The sequence below is a fragment of the Schistocerca serialis genome, chromosome 2, assembly GCF_023864345.2.
Source record: "Schistocerca serialis cubense isolate TAMUIC-IGC-003099 chromosome 2, iqSchSeri2.2, whole genome shotgun sequence".
Classification (NCBI taxonomy): domain Eukaryota; kingdom Metazoa; phylum Arthropoda; class Insecta; order Orthoptera; family Acrididae; genus Schistocerca; species Schistocerca serialis.
The window spans coordinates 839,339,504-839,361,425 of record NC_064639.1 but is presented as its reverse complement, the minus strand read 5'-3'; the positions used below and the strand labels follow the sequence as shown (position 1 = coordinate 839,361,425).

Here is a 21,922-nt window from a genome sequence, read left to right as displayed (position 1 = left end):
GATGCTGTTGGCACGTGAGTTTTGTCCAGTGGTGCTATTCAGAAATCCGAAATATAATGCTTTATTGCATGGGAACACTCTCACCCCCTCAGTAATAGTAGGAAATACTATTACAGTAGGAGACTTCTGATGAACAGTCAAACTATTTAATGAGAGAGAGTGCACTCATCTACAGGAGCATGTGTTTAAGAATTTAATGAATTCCATTTACACAATTCTACATGCTCCAGACTATCAGGAGAGCTGGCAGACATATGTCTATAGATTCTGTGGGAGAATGTGGAACAAGCTGTTGGAGATGGCACATAATAGATCAGCTTTATGAGTAAAGCCTTGCTCACTTTTTGCAGACCCGTGTTGAGTGGCTGCACACAAGTGCTTGTGTTTCAACCCTGCGTCGCCATATAAGTACCAGAGCTGAACTGGAAATGGTAATGCTAAAATGAAAATTGAATGTAAGTATTTGTATTGTATGACTGTCTGCAAGTTCCTGCCATCACGTATTCCACAGTTCGGGGATTCATTGTAGTGCTGACGATTGAAACGGTACTGCATTCATACAGTGAATTGTATTATGTGCCTTGTGCTGAAAGACTACCCTAAGAAAGTTAAAATATGTAACAACTGGAATAATGAGGGGTGCACTCACATTCACAAATCGAACCTAATCTGTGCTATGGGTATGTGTGTGATACATCATCACTACCTGATGTGGACATGGAGGATGTGTAAGTACACTGTTGAAGTAATGTAATTTTACTTCCATAACAGAGAAGTTTTTTACCAAAGCTGTAGAACTCACAAATTTTTCGTTTACAGGAAGAGAGCACCGTAATAGCTGTTGCTGTAAAATGGCACAATGTGTATTCTGTGCTATCATGAGACAAAATCTCCCATCGCTGGGCAGCAAAATTTTGGAAGACAATATGGAAAGAGTATTCGTATGTGGTACATGAAGTTTGAACTGAGCAGCAGTGTGTTGGCTCTTCCATAAACAAAGTGTGTCAGAGCTCTGCAACAAGAGTCCTTCCAAATCCACTTGACATTCATCTCGTGAATTTGGGATTCCTGATAGACTACCCTAAGTTAAAATATGTAACAACTGGAATTATGAGGGGTGCACTCACATTCACAAATCGAACATAATCTGTGCCATGGGTATGTGGGTATGTGAGCCTACGTTCCATATATCAGGTGGAGCTGACAAGCACAATGTGAGGAAAGTTGTCTTAGATCGTGTCCCTATCATGAATGTGTTGTGCGGTCTCTTTTTTGTCAAAAAAGTCAGTAACGCTAACATCTGTTTAGATAGACTAGAACAGTTTGCAAAGCTGCAGCTGAGAGACTTGCAGTCTGATAACGCCTTTAGATTGATATTTCTAGAACTACATTACAACAGGAAAACAGATGCTGGTGTTACACTTGGAATGTTGTCAAATGTATGGGACACATGTTGAAGTTTATTCTTTAATATGTCACAAGCCACAAATCTGTAAAACAATAAAGGGCTAAAAAAAATAAACGGTTGAAACACAAGGACGAGTGTGCGGGCAGTCAACATGAATATGGCGAAGGTGAGTGTGGCTTTACTCGTAAAGCTGTTTTATGATGTGCCGTCTCCAACAGTTTACTCGAGATTCTCTCATAGAAACGATAGACATATGGCTGCCAGCTCAGCTGATAGTTTACAGTGTGTAGAATTGAACAAGTGGAATACATTAAATTCTTAAGTGTATTTCCCTGTAGATGAGTGCACTCTCCCTCATTAAAAAGACTAACTGTTTGTGGGGAGTCTCCTACTGTGAAATTATCTCTTAGTATCACTGAGGAAGAGAGGGTGCTTCCTTGGAATAAAGCACTACAACTTAGATATCCGAATGCCACCACACAAAACTTATGCTCCAACACCATCACCACACTGGTGTGTTTACAGGTCCTCTTGTTTAAGCAGTAAGTCAACGAAGTAACATCATTTGCGATGACATGGTTAGCCATTCAAAGCTCTCACATGACTGGTTTCATGATTAATCGATAGCTGTTAATTTGTATTTTAGTGACACTTTATTAAAAAAATCCTGTGCAGGAAATATGGTTCGATCACGTTTTTATTACTAATATAGAATTGTTTTTCTCTCATGCCATGGTGTTGACAGCAGTAACAACTGATATACAGGGTGTTTCAAAAATGACCGGTATATTTGAAACGGCAATAAAAACTAAACGAGCAGCGATAGAAATACACCGTTTGTTGCAATATGCTTGGGACAACAGTACATTTTCAGGCAGACAAACTTTCGAAATTACAGTAGTTACAATTTTCAACAACAGATGGCGCTGCGGTCTGGGAAACTCTATAGTACGATATTTTCCACATATCCACCATGCGTAGCAATAATATGGCGTAGTGTCTGAATGAAATTACCCGAAACCTTTGACAACGTGTCTGGCGGAATGGCTTCACATGCAGATGAGATGTACTGCTTCAGCTGTTCAATTGTTTCTGGATTCTGGTGGTACACCTGGTCTTTCAAGTGTCCCCACAGAAAGAAGTCACAGGGGTTCATGTCTGGCGAATAGGGAGGCCAATCCACGCCGCCTCCTGTATGTTTCGGATAGCCCAAAGCAATCACACGATCATCGAAATATTCATTCAGGAAATTAAAGACGTCGGCCATGCGATGTGGCCGGGCACCATCTTGCATAAACCACGAGGTGTTCGCAGTGTCGTCTAAGGCAGTTTGTACCGCCACAAATTCACAAAGAATGTCCAGATAGCGTGATGCAGTAATCGTTTCGGATCTGAAAAATGGGCCAATGATTCCTTTGGAAGAAATGGCGGCCCAGACCAGTACTTTTTGAGGATGCAGGGACGATGGGACTGCAACATGGGGCTTATCGGTTCCCCATATGCGCCAGTTCTGTTTATTGACGAAGCCGTCCAGGTAAAAATAAGCTTCGTCAGTAAACCAAATGCTGCCCACATGCATATCGCCGTCATCAATCCTGTGCACTATATCGTTAGCGAATGTCTCTCGTGCAGTAATGGTAGCGGCGCTGAGGGGTTGCCGCGTTTGAATTTTGTATGGATAGAGGTGTAAACTCTGGCGCATGAGACGATACGTGGACATTGGCGTCATTTGGACCGCAGCTGCAACACGGCGAACGGAAACCTGAGGCCACTGTTGGATCACCTGCTGCACTAGCTGCGCGTTGCCCTCTGTGGTTGCCGTACGCGGTCGCCCTACCTTTCCAGCACATTCATCCGTCACGTTCCCAGTCCGTTGAAATTTTTCAAACAGATCCTTTATTGTATCGCTTTTCGGTCCTTTGGTTACATTAAACCTCCGTTGAAAACTTCGTCTTGTTGCAACGGCACTGTGTTCTAGGCGGTGGAATTCCAACACCAGAAAAATCCTCTGTTCTAAGGAATAAACCATGTTGTCTACAGCACACTTGCACGTTGTGAACAGCACACGCTTACAGCAGAAAGCACACGCTTACAGCAGAAAGACGATGTACAGAATGGCGCACCCACAGACTGCTTTGTCTTCTATATCTTTCACATCATTTGCAGCGCCATCTGTTGTTGAAAATTGTAACTACTGTAATTTCGAAAGTTGTCTGCCTGAAAATGTACTGTTGTCACAAGCATATTGCAACAAATGGTGTATTTCTATCGCTGCTCGTTTAGTTTTTATTGCCGTTTCAAATATACCGGTCATTTTTGAAACACCCTGTATCTTGCTATGCTGTGGTATGATATAGATTGAGATACCAGCATTTTAATCACTGTATTTACAATCATCTTGGTGTGAGGTGTTTGAGTATAAGCACTGCAAATATCAGGACTAGCTGGGAGAAGGCTATCATATTAATTTTTAATGTTTCTCTGCATACAATGTGAAGTGACTATCAGATATCGTTCCAACAAGTGCACACGGCTGGCAGTGTCTCATAGAACAGACATGCAACACCACATTTGCAGAAAAATCGCAACACGCCTGTATGCCAAGGCCAGGGAAACGTCGGAGTCGTGATGATGCACACAGCAGGTGATGAAGCACAGTTCACAGCACATCATAACATTGACGTCAGTGCAACACTGGAGTGCACTGTTGCAACACCAGTGTAACACCAATGCGATATAGGCTAATTGGAGTAATTTGCTGTAGCAATAAACAATCCATCAAATGGTCTTCTCATTGCAAACCACAGAACTCGAATGATCCCCACTGGATGAGAGAAAAACGAGGTGGCAGGGTGCTCCACATCCATTAGATGACCCTCCCCATCCACAACCCCTCCACTTCTCAGCTCTCTTGGGTGACCATGCGACATGTCGTCGTCAGTGACATTCAGTATGACATGTATGAATGAATCACTGTAATATGACACTAAAGGTCAATTGAAGGTTATCTAGTTCTCTCATTGACCCTCTGATCCTTTCAACATCTCGTCAGAACGAAAAGTGAGGCCGGAAGGTGCTCCTGCCTGTTCTGAAGCTTGTCGAGTGTTTCAGTTTGGCTGTGCATCTCCTCCACACCAGATGTGTGAGTTTAGATTTTTCCGCCATAGGAAGATTTTGAATATTTCCTGGGTATTCATCCAGGTATCATCATCCAGAAGGTGCAATATTTCTGCAGGCCACTTCTTGTCATCTTTAGGCGTTTCTGATGATTAATTGTCTTCCACTGGGCGCCGCCTATATATCCTTCATCCCACCCCCACTAGCGGCCTCTAGCCAACTGTCTTTGGGATACAGACCTGGGGCAGTTGGTGGGGGAAATGCGCCGTGCGGTACGATTTGGTATCCACAGTCGCGCTCCCACCAGTGACAGGCGTGGGTCGCTACCTGCACAGCAATAACACATCCTCGTCTACTTCGGTTGTGGTGGTGGGAGCAGGTTTCCAGGCAGACTGCCATTGTAGTTTAACCATGTTCAAGTAAGAGTCCCAAGCCTTACTCACAGAAAACTGCTGTCTTTATTAGTTCATTGTGTAGCCACATCACTACACCTTCTTTTAGAATACAATCCCTGTAGATGTATGAAGGTTGCAACAACTAAGTGTCGTCATTATTCATGATATGTCCATTGGAGATACATTGTTCTGCTACAGCGAAATTTGTGGGCTGTTCATTGTCTTTGAAGTGTTTGTGTTCTGTGCATCTCTCTTGTACCACCCAGATATTCTGGCCTACCACATTTTCCTGCATTGGCAGGGAACGCAGTAAACTGCTGGTTTCCTGAGTCCTCAGCTATCCTCGACTGAACTCAACAAGGCTTTGCCCCTGGCTGGTGAGTGGAATATTTATTTCCCAATAAGTTTCCAAAGTATTCTTGGAATTTTCACTGATCTTTTCCCGACGTATGGGATAATCGCCATTGCAACAGGTTTCTCTTCACCTTCAACAGGCTGTGGCCTCAGCTTCTTTGGTCATATGGGACGTTGTGTCCAGTGGTTGCTGTAACCGTTCAAATGGAACACGCCCTATAGGGGCTGCAATTCGAGTTCTAGACTGTCTTCATGCGAGATTTTGGGTAGTCTGTGCGCTAGTGTGTTAAGATACCTTATTGTGAAGGGGGATGACTGCTGGAGGCGTGCAAGTACAGAACTGTATGCATTGTTTTCTGGTATATACTGTGCACTGGTGTGCCATCTGGCCTTCGCTTGATGAGCGCGTCCTGAATTGGAAGTTGATTATTTTCTTCTGTCTCCATCGTGAAGAGTAGAAGGGTGCCTCTAAGAAACTTCCTAGACCCCAAAAGAGAAAACTTTGGGTCCGCACTAAGATAACTGAATTTGTACTTGCGTCAAACTACTTTCTATTTGACGGAAGCTACCACGAACAAACGAATGGAGTGGTGATACACTGTGTACTATCATCAATAGTGACCAATGCGTTTATGCTGAAGATGCTCTGGAGTCAGTAGTCTACAAGCACTTTTGCTTTTTTCAATCTATAATATGATAAATTCATAATCTGGTGGCATTGACGACATCATTTACAAGACTTCTTGTAACACCTGAATTCGCTGCACCAAAACATGAAATTCACGATTAAGTCCCATATTGCTGAGAGCCATTTTGAAATTCACGATCGAGAGAAGGAAAATAGTGAACTTCAATTTGTGTATGTGCATGTCAAGCGATTATCAGATGGCACACTAAGATACAGCGTCTACCTTGAATTTATGCACAGAGATTTGTACTTGCAGGCCTCCAGCTATCAAACGCCTTCACAACGAGATGTCCCAAGAAGGCCAATACATAGAGCACGCAAAATCTCAGATCAAGACAGTCTAGCTGCAGAACTGCAGCACATACACGACCACGAGATGCAATGTACCATAAGACCGAAGCAGCCGAGTTCATTTCCAGTGGAGGATGAACGTAAAACTGTGGTGACGGCTTTTATCCCATACTTCGGGAACACATTAGCGAAAATACATAGAATACAACGGAAACACAACGTCAAGTGTGTGTTCCGCCCTCCAGCCAAAACGAAAGCCTGGTTGGAGTCAGTCAAGGATGACATAGGACTCTGGAAAGCTGGAATGTACAGCAAGCCCCACCAGTGTGGGAAAATATATGTAGGCGAGACTAACTGGCTTATACAGGAAGAATGCATGGAGTACAAAAGTCACTCAGACAACGAGGAGCTGATTAGTCCACTGTAGAAGAGCACTGCATCTCTGATGGACATGGTAAGAAGCCATCTTGCTGAAATATCTGGCCTTTTGGATGATGCCCCCAGGTGAACACCCGAGAAACATTCAAAATCTTCCTATTTCGGGAAAATCTGAAGTCGCCCATTAAGTATCTCTAAGGGGAGGAGATGCGAAGCAAAATTAAGAAGCTCGAGAAGCTTCAGAACAAGAAGGAACGCCTTCTGGCTTCCATAGTATTTCTTCTCAGATGCAAAGAGGACCAAATCATCGCATTTTTTTTGCAAATGTCGTTTATCATATTAGTCGGGAACGTACAAATCAGAAGAATACTTTGGACACATAATATCAAGTGCATGCTCCACACCAGCGATGACGAAAGCCGTGTTGGGACTGGGTCAAGGAAGACTTAGGACTTCAGAAATCAAGAGTGTACTGCATCCCCTGCCAATGCAGTATAATGTACGTAGTCGAGCCTGATTGTACAGGACAGAGGAGATGCATGGAGCGAAAATGCTAAACAGGCAACAAACAGCCAACAAAGACTGCTGTAGCACAGCGCTGCATCTTCCATGGACTTGTCTTGAATTACGAAGACACGAAGCTATTGCAACAGTCCCAACCTTCTTGGACTGTATTCTAAAAGAGGCTGTAGACATCCGTTCGCACTACCAACTAATAAATAAAGACAGCTGTTTTCAATTAAACAAGGCTTGGGACCCAGCCTTGAGCATGGTCGAGCAATAGCCCGGCAGTTTGCGTGGAAATCGCTCCCATCACATCATCTGAAGAGGATGAGAACGAGGTGTCGCCTTGTCGGAGGAGACCTGTATCCAATGCTGGCAGTACTGGCACAGAGGATAATGGAACATGTCGCGTCAGCGGGCTTATGCCACCCTGCGTCAGGTCGTTTCCCGACTACAGCCAACTACAGACCACCAGCGTGGAGGAGGGAATATAAAGGAGACAATCAGTCATCAGGAACGCCTGAAGATGGCAAGAAGTTGGCTTGCAGAAATATCACCTGCCTACTGGACGACGCCACGCGTCTGAATACCTAAGAAACATCCAAAATCTTCTTACTCCAGAAAAACTAAAAATCACAAACTATCAAGATAACTACACATTTGTATGCACCATATGATCTCTCCCTTCACTGAATGTGCTATTTAGCGTCGTTTGTTCGAATATGTTTCAGTCCATAAGAATTATGAAAGCGCTTAATTTACTAACTAATTTGCATTAGTCTGGAATAACTTGTACATCACTCATTGCTTGACATGAACTACAACGGTAATTTATGTGTACTAAGGGGGTTTTTTAAATGGCGGTGTTCGGTTTTTCATAGCACAATTACAGGATTGCAGTATTCCATTTTCTGCATTGTACTTTGCTGGTGGCCAGTGTACGATTTACCGCTGTTTCTAGTCGTCTTACTTGGGTCCAGTATTAGGTCCCCTGCACACCGGATATTCCTTGCCACACTCGGAAATAGTTCAGGTGTAATGTCGTGATGACTGGCCACGTTATAAGCTCATAGAGGTCTGTGCTGACAGCTTTGGTTGACCGCCACACCCCCTTTGTCGAGCTGTCACACTCTGTAATCTCAAAGTCTGTGAACACAAAGAAAAAAAGAGGAAGGAAAAAGTAACTTTGTCGTGACTGATAACCAGGTGGCCGTCTGCTGATTAGTGCTCACACGAACATTTACATAAAGAAACGAAAAAAATATAGGTCTTTGAATTGCGAAGTTACAGGTTAGCAACAATTAGTAAAGCTGGAGCAGTGTGCCTTCCCCGATCTCCGTCAGCATTTACAGTGTTATTTCAAACTTCGGGGTAAAACTTATATACGATGAGCGTTCAATTAGAAATGCAACAGATTTTTTTCTGAAAGCAGGATGGTTTTATTCAGGTTCCAATACACCATATTATTCGCCATTCTTCTGGCTATGGAACCCTATTTTCCAACATAATCTCCATTCAATACGGCGGTCTTACACTACCTTAATGGGAGGGCCTGTATGCCTGCATGTTACCACTCAGCTAGTCGTCGTCTGAGTCAATGTGTTGCTGCATTAATAACCTTCCCATCCTCCACGCACTGTTTCCCGCAGAGTGCGTCCCTCATTAGGCGAAACAGATGTAAGTTGGAAGGTGTGAGACCTGGGATGTAGGGTGCACGAGGAAAAGCTATCCAGTGAACTCTACTCTTACTTGTGTAAGACCTTCCATTGTGATGGCTAAAGAGATGTTCGATTCCATTTATGAGACGACAAACACGCTGAAGTCTCTTCTTCAGTTTCCTAAAGGTAGCACAATACATTTCAGAGTTGATCATTGCACCATGTAGAGGACAGCAAACAGAATAACACCTTCAGAGTCTCAAAAACGTCGCCAGGACTTTACCTGCTGAGGGTACGGTATGAATGTTTTCTTCAGAGGAGAGTATGTGGCACCACTCTGTCGATTGCCATTTTGTTCGTGGATCGAAGTGATGAAGCCATGTTTCATCACCTGTGACGATGTTTGACAAAAAATTGCCACTATCAGCTTCATAAGGTGGAAGCATTTCCGCACCGATGGTTCTTCATTGTTCTTCATAGTCTTTTGTTAAACGGAAAGGGACTCAGTGGGCACACATCTTTGAATACCCCCAATTGAAGACCGCGTGTGTCAGCACTACCAAAAGAGATGTCCAGCTTAGCAGCGTGTGGTTTTATTGTGATCCGTCAATCAACTCGAATGAGAGTGTCCACACATTCCAACAATGCAAGACTCACAGCTGTGTGCAGCCGGTCTGCTCTCGGGAGAAAGGACTTGTTTGCGCGACCTTGTTGCGATGACGACCGTCACTTCGCCCAATGACTCACCATGCCCTTGTTCACTGCCAGATCTCTGTAGAAATTATGCAAGAGCCTATGAATACTTTCGATGCTCTAGTTTTTCGCCAAAAGAATCTCAATGACAGCTCTCTGCTTGAAACACACCTCCATTAAAGATGCCGTTTTGAAGGGTATGTGTAGTGCCGCCACCCGTCGGAACTTTATTAAAACTATACTGGACGAAGCGGGAATATACATGATGTCCCACAGCAAGTTCCATATTTTTTTCAACCGAAATAGGCCAAGAAAAAAATGTAATGCGTTATTTATTGTACGCCCCATGTAGATTGTGGAGTACCCTAATGTACTACTTTGACATGAGGCTAATGACTGCAAATTACTATTTCATTTTTCATTAACATAAACGACTTATACACTATAGTGAGTGTTCAAACAACGACCACCAGTCTCAATATGTACAGCGTTGCATAATCTACTGACAGAAATGAAAACAGTTCTAAGTCATTCGGCACTATTACTGGTAAAGGTTGTTTATGGTAGCATGTATTTGCTGCCTCAGCTGCGTTCTTCAGTCTGTATCCTTCATAATGTGCATTTCGAGAATTAGCTGATAGATGCTTGTTAATAATTCTTCTTACAAACAATTCAACTCCATCTTAGCAAGTTCTACATGCAAATAGTTCTTTGTGGAAGACTTTGTCTCTTGTGGCTTCAGTGACCCAGTTTCTCGTTAGGTTTCGATTCACAGAAATAAACTTCTCGCAATTAGAACCTTGCCTGTTGTGGTACTACTTCCAGAACATTCGTTCAGCTCTCTGAGAGATGCATAATTCTGCAGCACACCTTAAATGCATTTCTGCAAGTTCCTTTTTCAAGTAATGCTTTCTCTTCGGCAACCATTCACGAATTGGTAAACTTTAGTGGGGATACAGCACTAACGATTGTGTATTGTTTTTAAGTTAACGCACCCAACATCCATGCAATTGGCAGTTATTTGTTACAAAATATAAACAACTCGTAAATATGTCTTGCACATAATATTCAGTTAAGATCTCGTACCACTGAAATGTTAATTTTGGCCAGCTGTTTCTTGTCTCGAAATACTCCATTTAGTCTTCTCTACTCTTTTCATAATTTTGTCCCTAAGAATCTGGGACTCAGTGTGTAAGAGCACTGTCTTATACACCCATGCAATTCAAACTCGGCACACTTTGCAGGTCCTAAAACGACGGGGACAAAGGTTAAGACAGATTTCAAGTGGTGTTGCTAAGTAGATGTCCAAGTTTCTGCTTCCTAGATTTTCATTAACTGACTGGAGATAGTATAGATACTGAGTTATTAATTTGTATGAGCTTCGTGAAAATAAATCTACATTAGTGAGATGAGTTTTATATATTTTGTCGCCAATACCCTTTGAATGAGTGTTTACTTCCATAAATTTGTTTTTCGTTTATGTAACATGACACCACAGGGCGAGTAGTGCAGCTGACATAGTGGGCATATTTCTCATATTACATGACTTAGTCTTTACTTTACACTTCGTTTAGAGTAACAACTGAAGTACAAAAGGCATTAAGAAATTGAATTTCAATTTTTTTTAACCAATATATTTTCTGTTTCAGGGTCGCAACTTTCTCCTTCACCTCCTAGTCAGCAGTGACCCTGCTGCATGGCGAAATAAAAACCAAACTCTGCATTTAAAGCATCTATCAGTTTTGCTCTTAGTGTTATTGACTTTGGTGTTAAGGAAAAGTTTTAGGGTTGAAAGGGGTGAAATCTCTCCCAGAAGAGCAATATTGGATTGTGTGTTCGAGGAAAAGTCCAACCACTTGTCTTATATTGCTTTACCTTTCTTTTCCTGTTAGCACTCGCACAGATTGTAAATATTTACTCCTGTCAATAAAAGACTATTCTTTTGTTGTTTTACTTTTCTGTCAAGGTAACACACTTTTCAAACTGTTCTGCACCATTTCCATTGTTAGGTGTTATGCTGTTACTAAGATAATTTAATAAGATCGAACTTCCAATTTCATTTTGTTGTTTATGTTCTGTCGGTCATAGCTACATATCTATAATGCATAAATATATTGTAAGCAAATTGACAAGGAAGACAATAATTCGAAACTTTTGTAAAATATATCCCAAGCTCCTATGTAACATATAAAACATGAGCGACATTTAAACATTTCTTAGAACTACAAACATTTCACTCTTAAGAGTGATACAAAATTTCTTTTTCCCTTCTTTTGCCTTTTTTAGAATTGGTTTTCGAACATAAACAAAAACAGCCAATGCTGAGGTGAAATGAATGTCGTCTAATCTATGAGGGATATTTTGGAAAAAATAGACAAACACTGATGTCATATGTGCAGTGAGAGCGTGGAAAGTAAGAGCAGAAATTGCTTTTTCTGGCAATCATATATGGAACTGCAAAGTTTGTGTAGTTTTATGGAATTTTCTGTAAGCTCAAGTGGTAATGGCTAAGCTCATTTTTATTTGTCAAATTGTGAATAAAGTAGCATAATGAATCATTAAAATTGTTTATTAGACCCATTTTTCCATATGTTAATGTGTGTAATCTTAGTATAATAGTAAACTAATATTTTATTCGTATGTGTTATATACCTTCTCTGACACATCGTCAGGAGAGACTGTTTTTGTCACTATGGCACAGGTATCACTACCAAGTGAAGAAAATGTTACTTGATGCTGGTGTAGGTGGTTGTTCTTTCCATATTGTTTATGCAGAGAGAGATTTATTTTTGTTTGTGTAATCCAGATTCCACAGACTCCACAGATTAATCAAAGTGTAGATACCTAATGAGAATAGTTTCACTTCAAATTCTAGCCAATAAACTATGTTTCTCATCATGAAAGAGGTGCCTGTTTTTATCATCTGCATGCAGAACAAGTTTTTCAATCAATATCCCTTGTTAAATAATATTTTTCTATTGTTAATCCCTTATACTTTCTACATTAATAAACCTGATCAACTGAGTGAATTTTCATGCAGGTGACAAACAATGCACCAGCTATATAAAACATCCAGTAAGTTAGCTTAGTCTTGGAAGGATCTACATACTACATACATGCCTGCTGCCCAGGTATATTACTCATCGTATGTAGTCTAAATGAATGTTCAGTCACTCATTGTGTAATGTCAGCTTAAAAGATTACCACAGTTTGTGACAAATAGTTTGTGAATTAGTACTCAACGCTTAAAGGCTAACATCTATTTTCATTAATGAAATTGTAGTCTGTCTTAAGAATGCAATATATCTGATGTCATTCACTAATGACCCCAGACTGCTGTAATGGAAAAATCTCATTTTCATGTGCAAAATCTATAATGAAACAGAGAACAGTGATGATGGTGGTTAAGGAGAAGGTGGTTGGTTGTTCTGATAAAGAAGATGAGTCAGAGCAACTCTCCTAAATGCCTGTTGTCATTCTCAACCGACTTGATCAGAACACTGAAAGTGTTTTGTACAAAGATGTTATTAAAGTGTTCATAGACACTAGTGTGCCTCCATTGTCTGGTTTTTGTTACTTCGTGTTTCCCTGTTTCCATACAAAATAAATAGGAATGAATTATCTTGCTTGAGCTGACTCCCTCGAAATCATTCTATCATACAGATGACCAACAGAGGTCGCCTGTCAGAATTTCACTCAAAGGCTCAAGCTGTCAAGAAGTGAAAGCCATTGATGTGTCTTGCATCATCTTTCAACACTTCATGTGCATGAATAAACTAATGCTTCCACAGATGTATATTATTTTAATTATAAACGTAAATGTAGCTTTAATATAACATAATAATGAAAACAACAAGGTTGCTGGAGAAGACATCATAATTACAGTATTTTGGAACCTTGCACGTGATAGAGAAATAGATGTTCGACGTGAAACAGTAGGCTAGATATGGATAAAAGGAACTATAAGATGACTGGTTCATATATTGCATAATAAAGGATGCACTAGCAAGGTGGTTAATATCTTGGCGTCTCATTACTCCCATTAACAACAGATGCCACAAGTTGTAAGATCTTTAGCTTAATCTCAATAATCGTAACAGAGCACAGAAGCACATGTTGATTTGTATTAATACTGTTGGAAATAACTGTTACTATGTCAAGAATGCTAGAACATACGATGGCAACTACTGCTACATGAAAGCATCACTTCCTTTGAGCTCTCTTGTGTGCACTGACTGCTATCTTGGCCTGGCACACTCTTGTTTCACTGTTTGAATCAGTCTTTGTAGCATGCTCCTTGAAAAGTTCGTAGAAAAAATGCTTTGCTCAAATGTATTTAAGGGGGGTAGGAGGTCAAACGGACCAACTTGGACCAGGAGGGGCACCAGAGGACATTTTAATTTCCACTGTCTATACTTTTACAGATAAATTCATAAAACTTTGTCAGAATGACCAGGGAGGATTCAGGAATCACGCTCATAGCAGTGGAAGTTCAAAAATACAACAAAATAAAGTTTTTGCATGTGAAATTTCATCACTTCTTCACTTACTATTGGCTGCAGTCACTGCTACATGTACACTTTCCTTCATAACTAAGAGAGAATCTTCGATTAATTTTGCACTGCTTATTAAACACAAACTCCTTAATGCAAAACTCTAGAATTTTTTAAATCTATTAAAACTGTGTAAAAATTGAGATAATTATCTACAAAATTTGAGTTTTTTCTAAACATGAAGTTCGAAATGTAAAAGTTCATTCATTTTTTCACAAATTAAATAAAATCTAGAGTTTATACACCTGTAAGTATGGTTTATATGCTGTGCAAAATTCATCGAAGAATCTCTCTTACTTATGAAGAAAAGTGTACCTATAGCAACAAATACACCCAATAGTAATTGAAAAAATTGATGAAATTTCACATGTGAAAAATTTATTTTGTTGTGTTTTTGAACTTCCACTGCTATGAGTGTGAACCCTGAATTCTTCCTGGTCATGCTGACAAAGTTTTATAAATTTATTTGTAAAAATATGGATAGTGGAATATAAAATGTCCTGCTGTGCCTCCCCTGCTCCAAGTCGGTCCGTTTAATGTCCTACCCTCTTAATAACATATGATATTAAATTATGTGACAAAAAAGTTGCAGTAAAAATAATGACTCTAGTTGCATCTTAGTGCTTCTGTTGTTAATCAACAGATGAGTCCTCATAATTATAGTGATAGATACTATAAGAGGGTGTTACAAAGTCGAACATAAATTTTGGGAGTAGACTGGCAATGGCAAGGAAAGCGTTTCTGAAGAAGAGAAATTTGTTAACGTCGAGTATAGATTTAAGTGTCAGGAAGTCATTTCTGAAAGTATTTGTATGGAGTGTAGCCATGTATGGAAGTGAAATATGGACGATAAATAGTTTGGACAAGAAGAGAATAGAAGCTTTCGAAATGTGGTGCTACAGAAGAATGCTGAAGATTAGCTGGGTAGATCACATAACTAATGAGGAAGTATTGAATAGGATTGGGGAGAAGAGAAGTTTGTGACACAACTTGACCAGAAGAAGGGATCGGTTGGTAGGACATGTTCTGAGGCATCAAGGGATCACCAATTTAGTATTGGAGGGCAGCGTGGAGGGTAAAAATCGTAGAGGGAGACCAAGAGATGAATACACTAAGCAGATTCAGAAGGATGTAGGTTGCAGTAGGTACTAAGAGATGAAGAGGCTTGCACAGGATAGAGTAGCATGGAGAGCTGCATCAAACCAGTCTCAGGACTGAAGACCACAACAACAACAACAACAACAACAAGGAAAATTCTGTAAAGTTTTGATAATAGTAGAGCAAATGCTAGATCTGCAAACATTAATAAGATTGTATGTTCTTTGGGAAAGATAATTTATATCTACATCCATAAATTTTAAGAAAGTGTATACGGCTGACTGTAATACGCTATTTCACATTATGGCAGAAATGTGAGTTAATGAGAAACTGCTGGTAATTTAGAGCAACATCAATTAATGTGAAGTTTAAAAAAATTTCAAGTGTATCTCTCTAAACCTTTTAGAACTAAAACAGGATTTGACAGGGTAATGACTCTCAACACTTTTAGTCAAATGTGTACTGCAAAAAAAAAAAAAGCAAATTTGGTGAATGGAATTAAAACTTCAAGGATTAGGAGCATGTTGCGAAAATGGACCTTAGGTGTGTGCAGATTATTTAGACATAAAAGGTTTTGCAAGAGTAAGAAAACAAATAATTCTATTGAAAGAAATAGCGGAACAAACTGGCTTGCAAATTACTTTTTTTTAAATAAATAGGAGTAACGTCAAGTATAAAGGACAATAAAACACCAAATAGAGAACAATGAAATGTGTTAATAGTGTTAAATATCTAGGTGAGTTGATTAGTGTTAATGGGCAAGATAAAGAGGCCCTGAAATCAACAGTCATAACATGGAAACAACATCCTAAAACAACATGGAAGATTTACAACAAAAATGTTTGCTATAAATACCACAATTCATTACTTCTCTGACATAAGATTCTACATATCTGTGGGAACATCCTCCTCTCTGAGATATTTTTACTAGCATAATAGAAAAACGAAGGGTTACTGAAAATGGGATACAACCTGTCAGAAGTTACCAGAGATGATGTATTGCACAGATTTAATGCAAAGAGAAATGTCTGGAAACAAAGGAATGGAGGACAGAGGAAACAGATGGAAGACATATCAGGTACATCCACACTTTGAACATCATGTGAAGTGCATCGCTTATTTGAGTCATACTCTTCTGTCGACCTGTATTGCTCAACTGAAGAATGGGATACTAGGGCAAAAAAGAAAGAAGAAAAAAACAGAAGTAACATTAGTATGGAATACCTCAATTGACATATCTGAGTTGTATGTCAAACTTCAGTTGATCTGTACAGGTTAACTGCAGTAACGGATAAAAATTTAAAATTGTCGACTTTTTCGCCTTCGCTAGCACTAGTATCCTATTCTGCAGTTGATCTACATATGTCAACTGAAGTACTGGATACAAATTTTGCACGTGTTGATTTTTTCGCCTCCGCCATTGCTAGTATCTCATTCTTCAGTTCATAATGGCACTAGCGAAGGCGAAGAGACCGACATATGTAATATTTGTTTCCCATACTTCAGCTGGCATATGTGGGTTAACTGAAGAATAGGATACTAACGCTAGTCAAGACGAAAAAATTGACGTTGTGATGAGTGGTGTACTTGTGCATGTGATGTACAAGTTCAACAAGATTACGATAAAATTAGTTACTTATTATTAATGTATCATAAGGTTTTATTTAATCACTGCTTTTCCTGGCTAATGAACGTTAGTTTGTTAAAGAAATCTCTACCTGAGAATGTGCAGCAATGTTGTCTGTCAAGCAGTGTAAATGTAACTAAGTTCATTCACCAAATTCATCATTTATAACCAACAAACAAACTAAATATGTGATAAGTAATCTGAACTAAACAAAACTAATCTGCTGTTATTTAAAAGACTCTTTGCTAGTTGCAGATCGTTTATCAAAATTAACGCTACTGTTATTTCGAGGTGGCAACACTTTTAAGCAAAATGAACAGTTTTGTCACACAATACCACATGTTCACAACAGTAATGTATTTCCTGTCAAAATATTTCATAAAAGTTGTTAAGAAATTACTGGGCTTCATACATCAGAAGATAAGAATTTATGTCACGTAAGATGCTGTTTGCACTCATAGAAGTTCGATGTATTCGCAGTCTAACTGAAATTTAGTACCTCTGAGATGCTCCTCGGCCACTAGTAAACAATAATTATTGTGATTATAAACAACCACATGTAAGTCTGTATAGAAAATCAGTTTGCACCTGCCGCTGCAATATTTCACTAAGGTGGTGGCTAACATAAGACAATCACTTATTGATTCTGTTTCAGGATGTTTTACTCGTAATAAATAATATGTACAAATCTTGTCTCACCTTCACTATATGCATTAACATTCGAAAATATTCCTCAGTGTTACAACACACATTAATATTCACCATTTACCAATAAAATGCACTGTAGATCAGTAGCGCTAATTGATGCGCTCTTTGGTAGCTGAGCAGAAAACTTAACATTTATATAGGACGAGAATTACAATAAAATAAAACTCCAAACAAGGAAGATTCATTTCAATAACACATAAATTTTCAAATATCAGTTAACAACACAACAATATTTTAGTACAGTTTTTTACAGACCTGTGTGTTACATCAATCACATCCTATGAGTACATTAGTTTGAACAAGAAGAAGAAGCATTTTTCTACAAAATCATAGACAACAAAAGATTAAGATTTTCATTATCTTTTTACATGGGTGTTGCCTGAGATACAATTTTTTTACAGAATCTTAAATTATGTTCTTGACAATAATTATTTATTATTTTATTAACGATGAAGGCATTTTTATTAGTATTACGAGAATAGGACAAAGTTCAGTCACATTCCACATACAATGCTGTCGTGAATATTATTTTCGATAAAATATAGGCACGGATATTACAATGCACGTGACATTGGCATCCTGTACCTCAGGTGAACTATGCAAAGGCGAAAAAAAGCGACATTCATAAAATTTGTATCCTGTACTACAGTTGACCTATGTAGGTCAATTGAAGAACAGGATACTAGTGTTAGCGAAGGCGAAAAATTTGACATACATAAAATTTGTATTTTGTACTTCAGTTGACCTATGTAGGTCAAGTGAAGAATAGGATTCTGTGGCTATCGACGGCGAAAAACGATTTGTATCCTGTACTTCAGTTGATCTATATAGGTCAGCTTCAGAACAGGATACTACCTATGTAGTTCAACTGAGGTGCAGTATCCCAATGTTACATATGTCGCTTTTTTCGTCTTCACTAGCACTAGTATCCTATTCTTCAGCTGATCTGTATCGGCCAACTGAAGTGTGGGATACATATTCTTCGTATGTCGCTCTCTTTCTCATCGATAGTACTTGCATGGACTGAAGAATATCATAGTACTACTAGTTCTAGCGAAGGCGAAAGAAAGCGATAACTGTAGATTAGTATACCTTGCTGCAGTTGATGGACCCTGCATCAAGTCTGCCATATTCATAGGAATAGATAAATCCATACCTACAAACGAAAATCAAAAAGTAAATATAGTCCAGAATAAAAGCAATTCTTCCAAAATATTTCAAACTCACTAGGAGTGAAAATAAGTACAGAATGAATTGGAATGAACAAATGGTTTAAATTAATACAAACGACAAAAATCATACACAATGTCTAGCCCTGTATTTTAAAAACACATTCTTTTATTTCAATTTACAATGATGACATCTCGCCACAGAAGATACCGATTTATTATCTATGTATGGAAAATAAAGACTTAATATTTTGAATAAACTATGATGTCATTGGTCAAAGCTGACGGGTTGTATCTCATTCTTCAGTTGATCCAAAATGAAGGGAGGAATATCTGGCACAATATACTGACTCCAAATTATAAAAAAATGGGATCTGCATATAAAAGTGCAACAAGATATATAAAGTAGTAAAGCATGGAATCAACGAGCAAGTATAGAGCTTGGTTATATCACTACATAAGAAAGAGAGCTTCCAAGTCGACAAAGTACCTGCACGTCTTTCTCTCAGACCCAAAAATAAGAATACTATGGTATATGAGCATCAAAAAAGATCTAGAGGATATTGGTACACAATTGGAAGATGTGAATAGCAGAGATATCTTCACAAAAGTTTAGGTGAGAAACGAACAACTGACTCCAAATGGTCAGATGAGCATCTTACTACATATTTTGCATTGATGAAAGTCTTCTGGCTAAAACCAGAATACAGAAACAGAGAGCAACAATTGTTTTAAATTATTACAGTCCCTGGATGGCTAATGTAATACTTGTGACACCCTGATGATATTTTTTATTACTTCACAAACAACAGTTCACAAGAACTGCTTGAAATATAATTTTATACACAAAAATTATTATTCCAGTTACATTGATATGAATAAATTTATCTTAAATATTGAAGAAATTGAAAAATATATAATGAGAAAATAAATTATTCAGGACATTAATGGAGTGGGACATTTAATCATGATCAGGAATTGGAACTCTATTGTAGGAAACAGAAGATAAGGAAATGTACTAGGAGAACGTAAAAGGGGGAAAGTAACAAATGGGAAAGCTACTTGGTAGAATTCTGCAAGGGTAAATTTTAATTATTACAAACACTTGGCATAAAAATCATGAAAGAAGATTCTATGTGTGTAAGAGACATGGAGCCAATGGAAAGATTCACAGAGACTATACAAAATGGTAGGGCAGAGATTTCGAAGCCAGATCTTATATTGCAAAACATTATCAGGAGCATATGTTGACTGTGGTCATGACTTGTTGGTTATGAAATGCAGATAAAGACCGAAGGTATTACATACACAAAGGCAGAAAAGTAAGGAGATGTGACCTGTGTAAGTACAAAGAACCAGAGGTTATCGAGAGATTCAAAGAGAACATAATACAACTAAACTAAACTCTACCCAAACAGGTCATGAAGGCCCAAAGATACCGACCGGCCGCAGTGTCATCCTTAGCCCACAGGCGTCACTGGATGCGGATATGGAGCGGCATGTGGTCAGCACACCGCTCTCCCAGCCATATGTCAGTTTACGAGACCAGAGCCGCTACTTCTCAATCGAGTAGCTCCTCAGATTGCCCTCACAAGGGCTGAGTGCACCCTGCTTGCAAACAGTGCTCGGCAGACTGGATGGTCACCCATCCAAGTGCTAGCCCAGCCTGATAGCGCTTAAGTTTGGTGATCTGATGGGAACCGGTGTTACCACTGTGGCATGCCCATTGGCAACATAAGTCAACAATTGACTGAAACAGGAGAAAGGATTATAATAGATGATGAATGGGTAGCTTTGAGAAATGAAACAGTGAAGGCAGCAAAGTAGTAATTAGGTAAAAAAGAAGATGCAATAGAAGTTCTTAGAACAACACACGACATATACAATGTAATTGGAGAAAGGAAAAAATACTTGTGTTCTGGGCTAGATCATATAATGCTATAATCTAGTTCTAAGTACATATATGAGATGTTTAAGAACATGTGCTATACTCAATTTGAAAATCCTAGTTTGCCAGATGAGAACATGCTGCTGCAGAACAATAAAGATTTTATCTGCTTTAGGGTGTTTATACATGAAACTACAATTTATAAATGCTTTGGAGCACAACTTAAAAAAGAGGTTAGAGAAATACATCTTCAAAGAAAGACAGGGTTTCATTTAACTACCAGTCAGAATAATATCATGGAACCAATTGTGGAAGATTGTAAAACGCTGATATTTCCGGAAGCGAGCAGAGTTTGGTATTCTGCTTTTGAATATGATTTACAAAATGAAGTGATAGAAAGAAATGTTTGTAAATAACAATATCTGTATGAGGATTGTTCCTAGTTGTTTATTATTTTATTAGTGTAAGTTAATTAATTTTTATAAATTATTACATGTATGGTATACAGATACAGACATGCAGCAAGAACAGTAGCGATAATTTTCAAAGACTGTAAGAACCAGACAGCAACTGCAATGACACCTATTGCCTTTGAGCGCAAACAACTCGTCCAGGAGGTCGTGTTTCCATTAAATATACTTGATAAGGTTACCAAATTACAATAAATAGAATGCAAAGCATGATTTAAATCAATACACCTAGAGCTACAGTGCTTGTAACTTGTGCTCCTAGTCACAATTGCCAGAATCGTAATTTTTATGAATTTTTTACTCCAGAACAAATATTATAATTGACAATCTAAATGTTTTGAGAAGTTTTGTTACTGCTAAACATCAATGGCAGGCATTTTAGTAAAGATGCAAATAAATCGAAAATACAGGTATGTATAGTTGCCTTCTCTTGACTACTTAATATTCTCTGTTATCACATCATCATCCATTTCATACTAAAGATACTATCTCATTTTCCTTACGGACAAGTCCACTAATCTGAGTAATAATCATTACAACAATTGGCTGATAACATCTACAAAGGACATTAAATAAGGCCCTCGTGTGGATAGGGTGGCCAACATAGATCCATAATCAGAAGGGCTGGGCCCAAATACAAGTGTGATCATCCGTAATTACATATACCTCGCAACAGTAATTTCGTTTTATTTAGATATGTTATAAACGTTATAACTAAATTAAAGAAATTATTTTTGTTTGTTTATTTGATAGTAAATATAATTGAGATTATTATCCCAAATTTTTCCCTTGAAATTCGAACTACAAATGGCATAAAAAAATTAAAACCCTAAACAGTGAAATGCGTCAAGCCCGCTTTTCAGTGTACCAAATGGAGGAAAAATTTTATTGCAGAATTTGGCCTGTGATCCTCGGAAATATAG

At 38.8% G+C, this 21,922-nt stretch overlaps 1 long non-coding RNA gene across 1 annotated transcript in view; it reads left to right on the top strand.

Annotated features, from left to right (window-relative positions):
• LOC126455791 (uncharacterized) overlaps positions 1-11,959 on the top strand; it is a 117,148-nt gene extending 105,189 nt beyond the window's left edge. The window contains exon 3 of the long non-coding RNA XR_007585360.1: positions 11,136-11,959. This is a non-coding gene — a long non-coding RNA (uncharacterized LOC126455791). The remainder of the gene's footprint in view (positions 1-11,135) is intronic.
• The last annotated feature ends 9,963 nt before the right edge of the window (positions 11,960-21,922 follow it).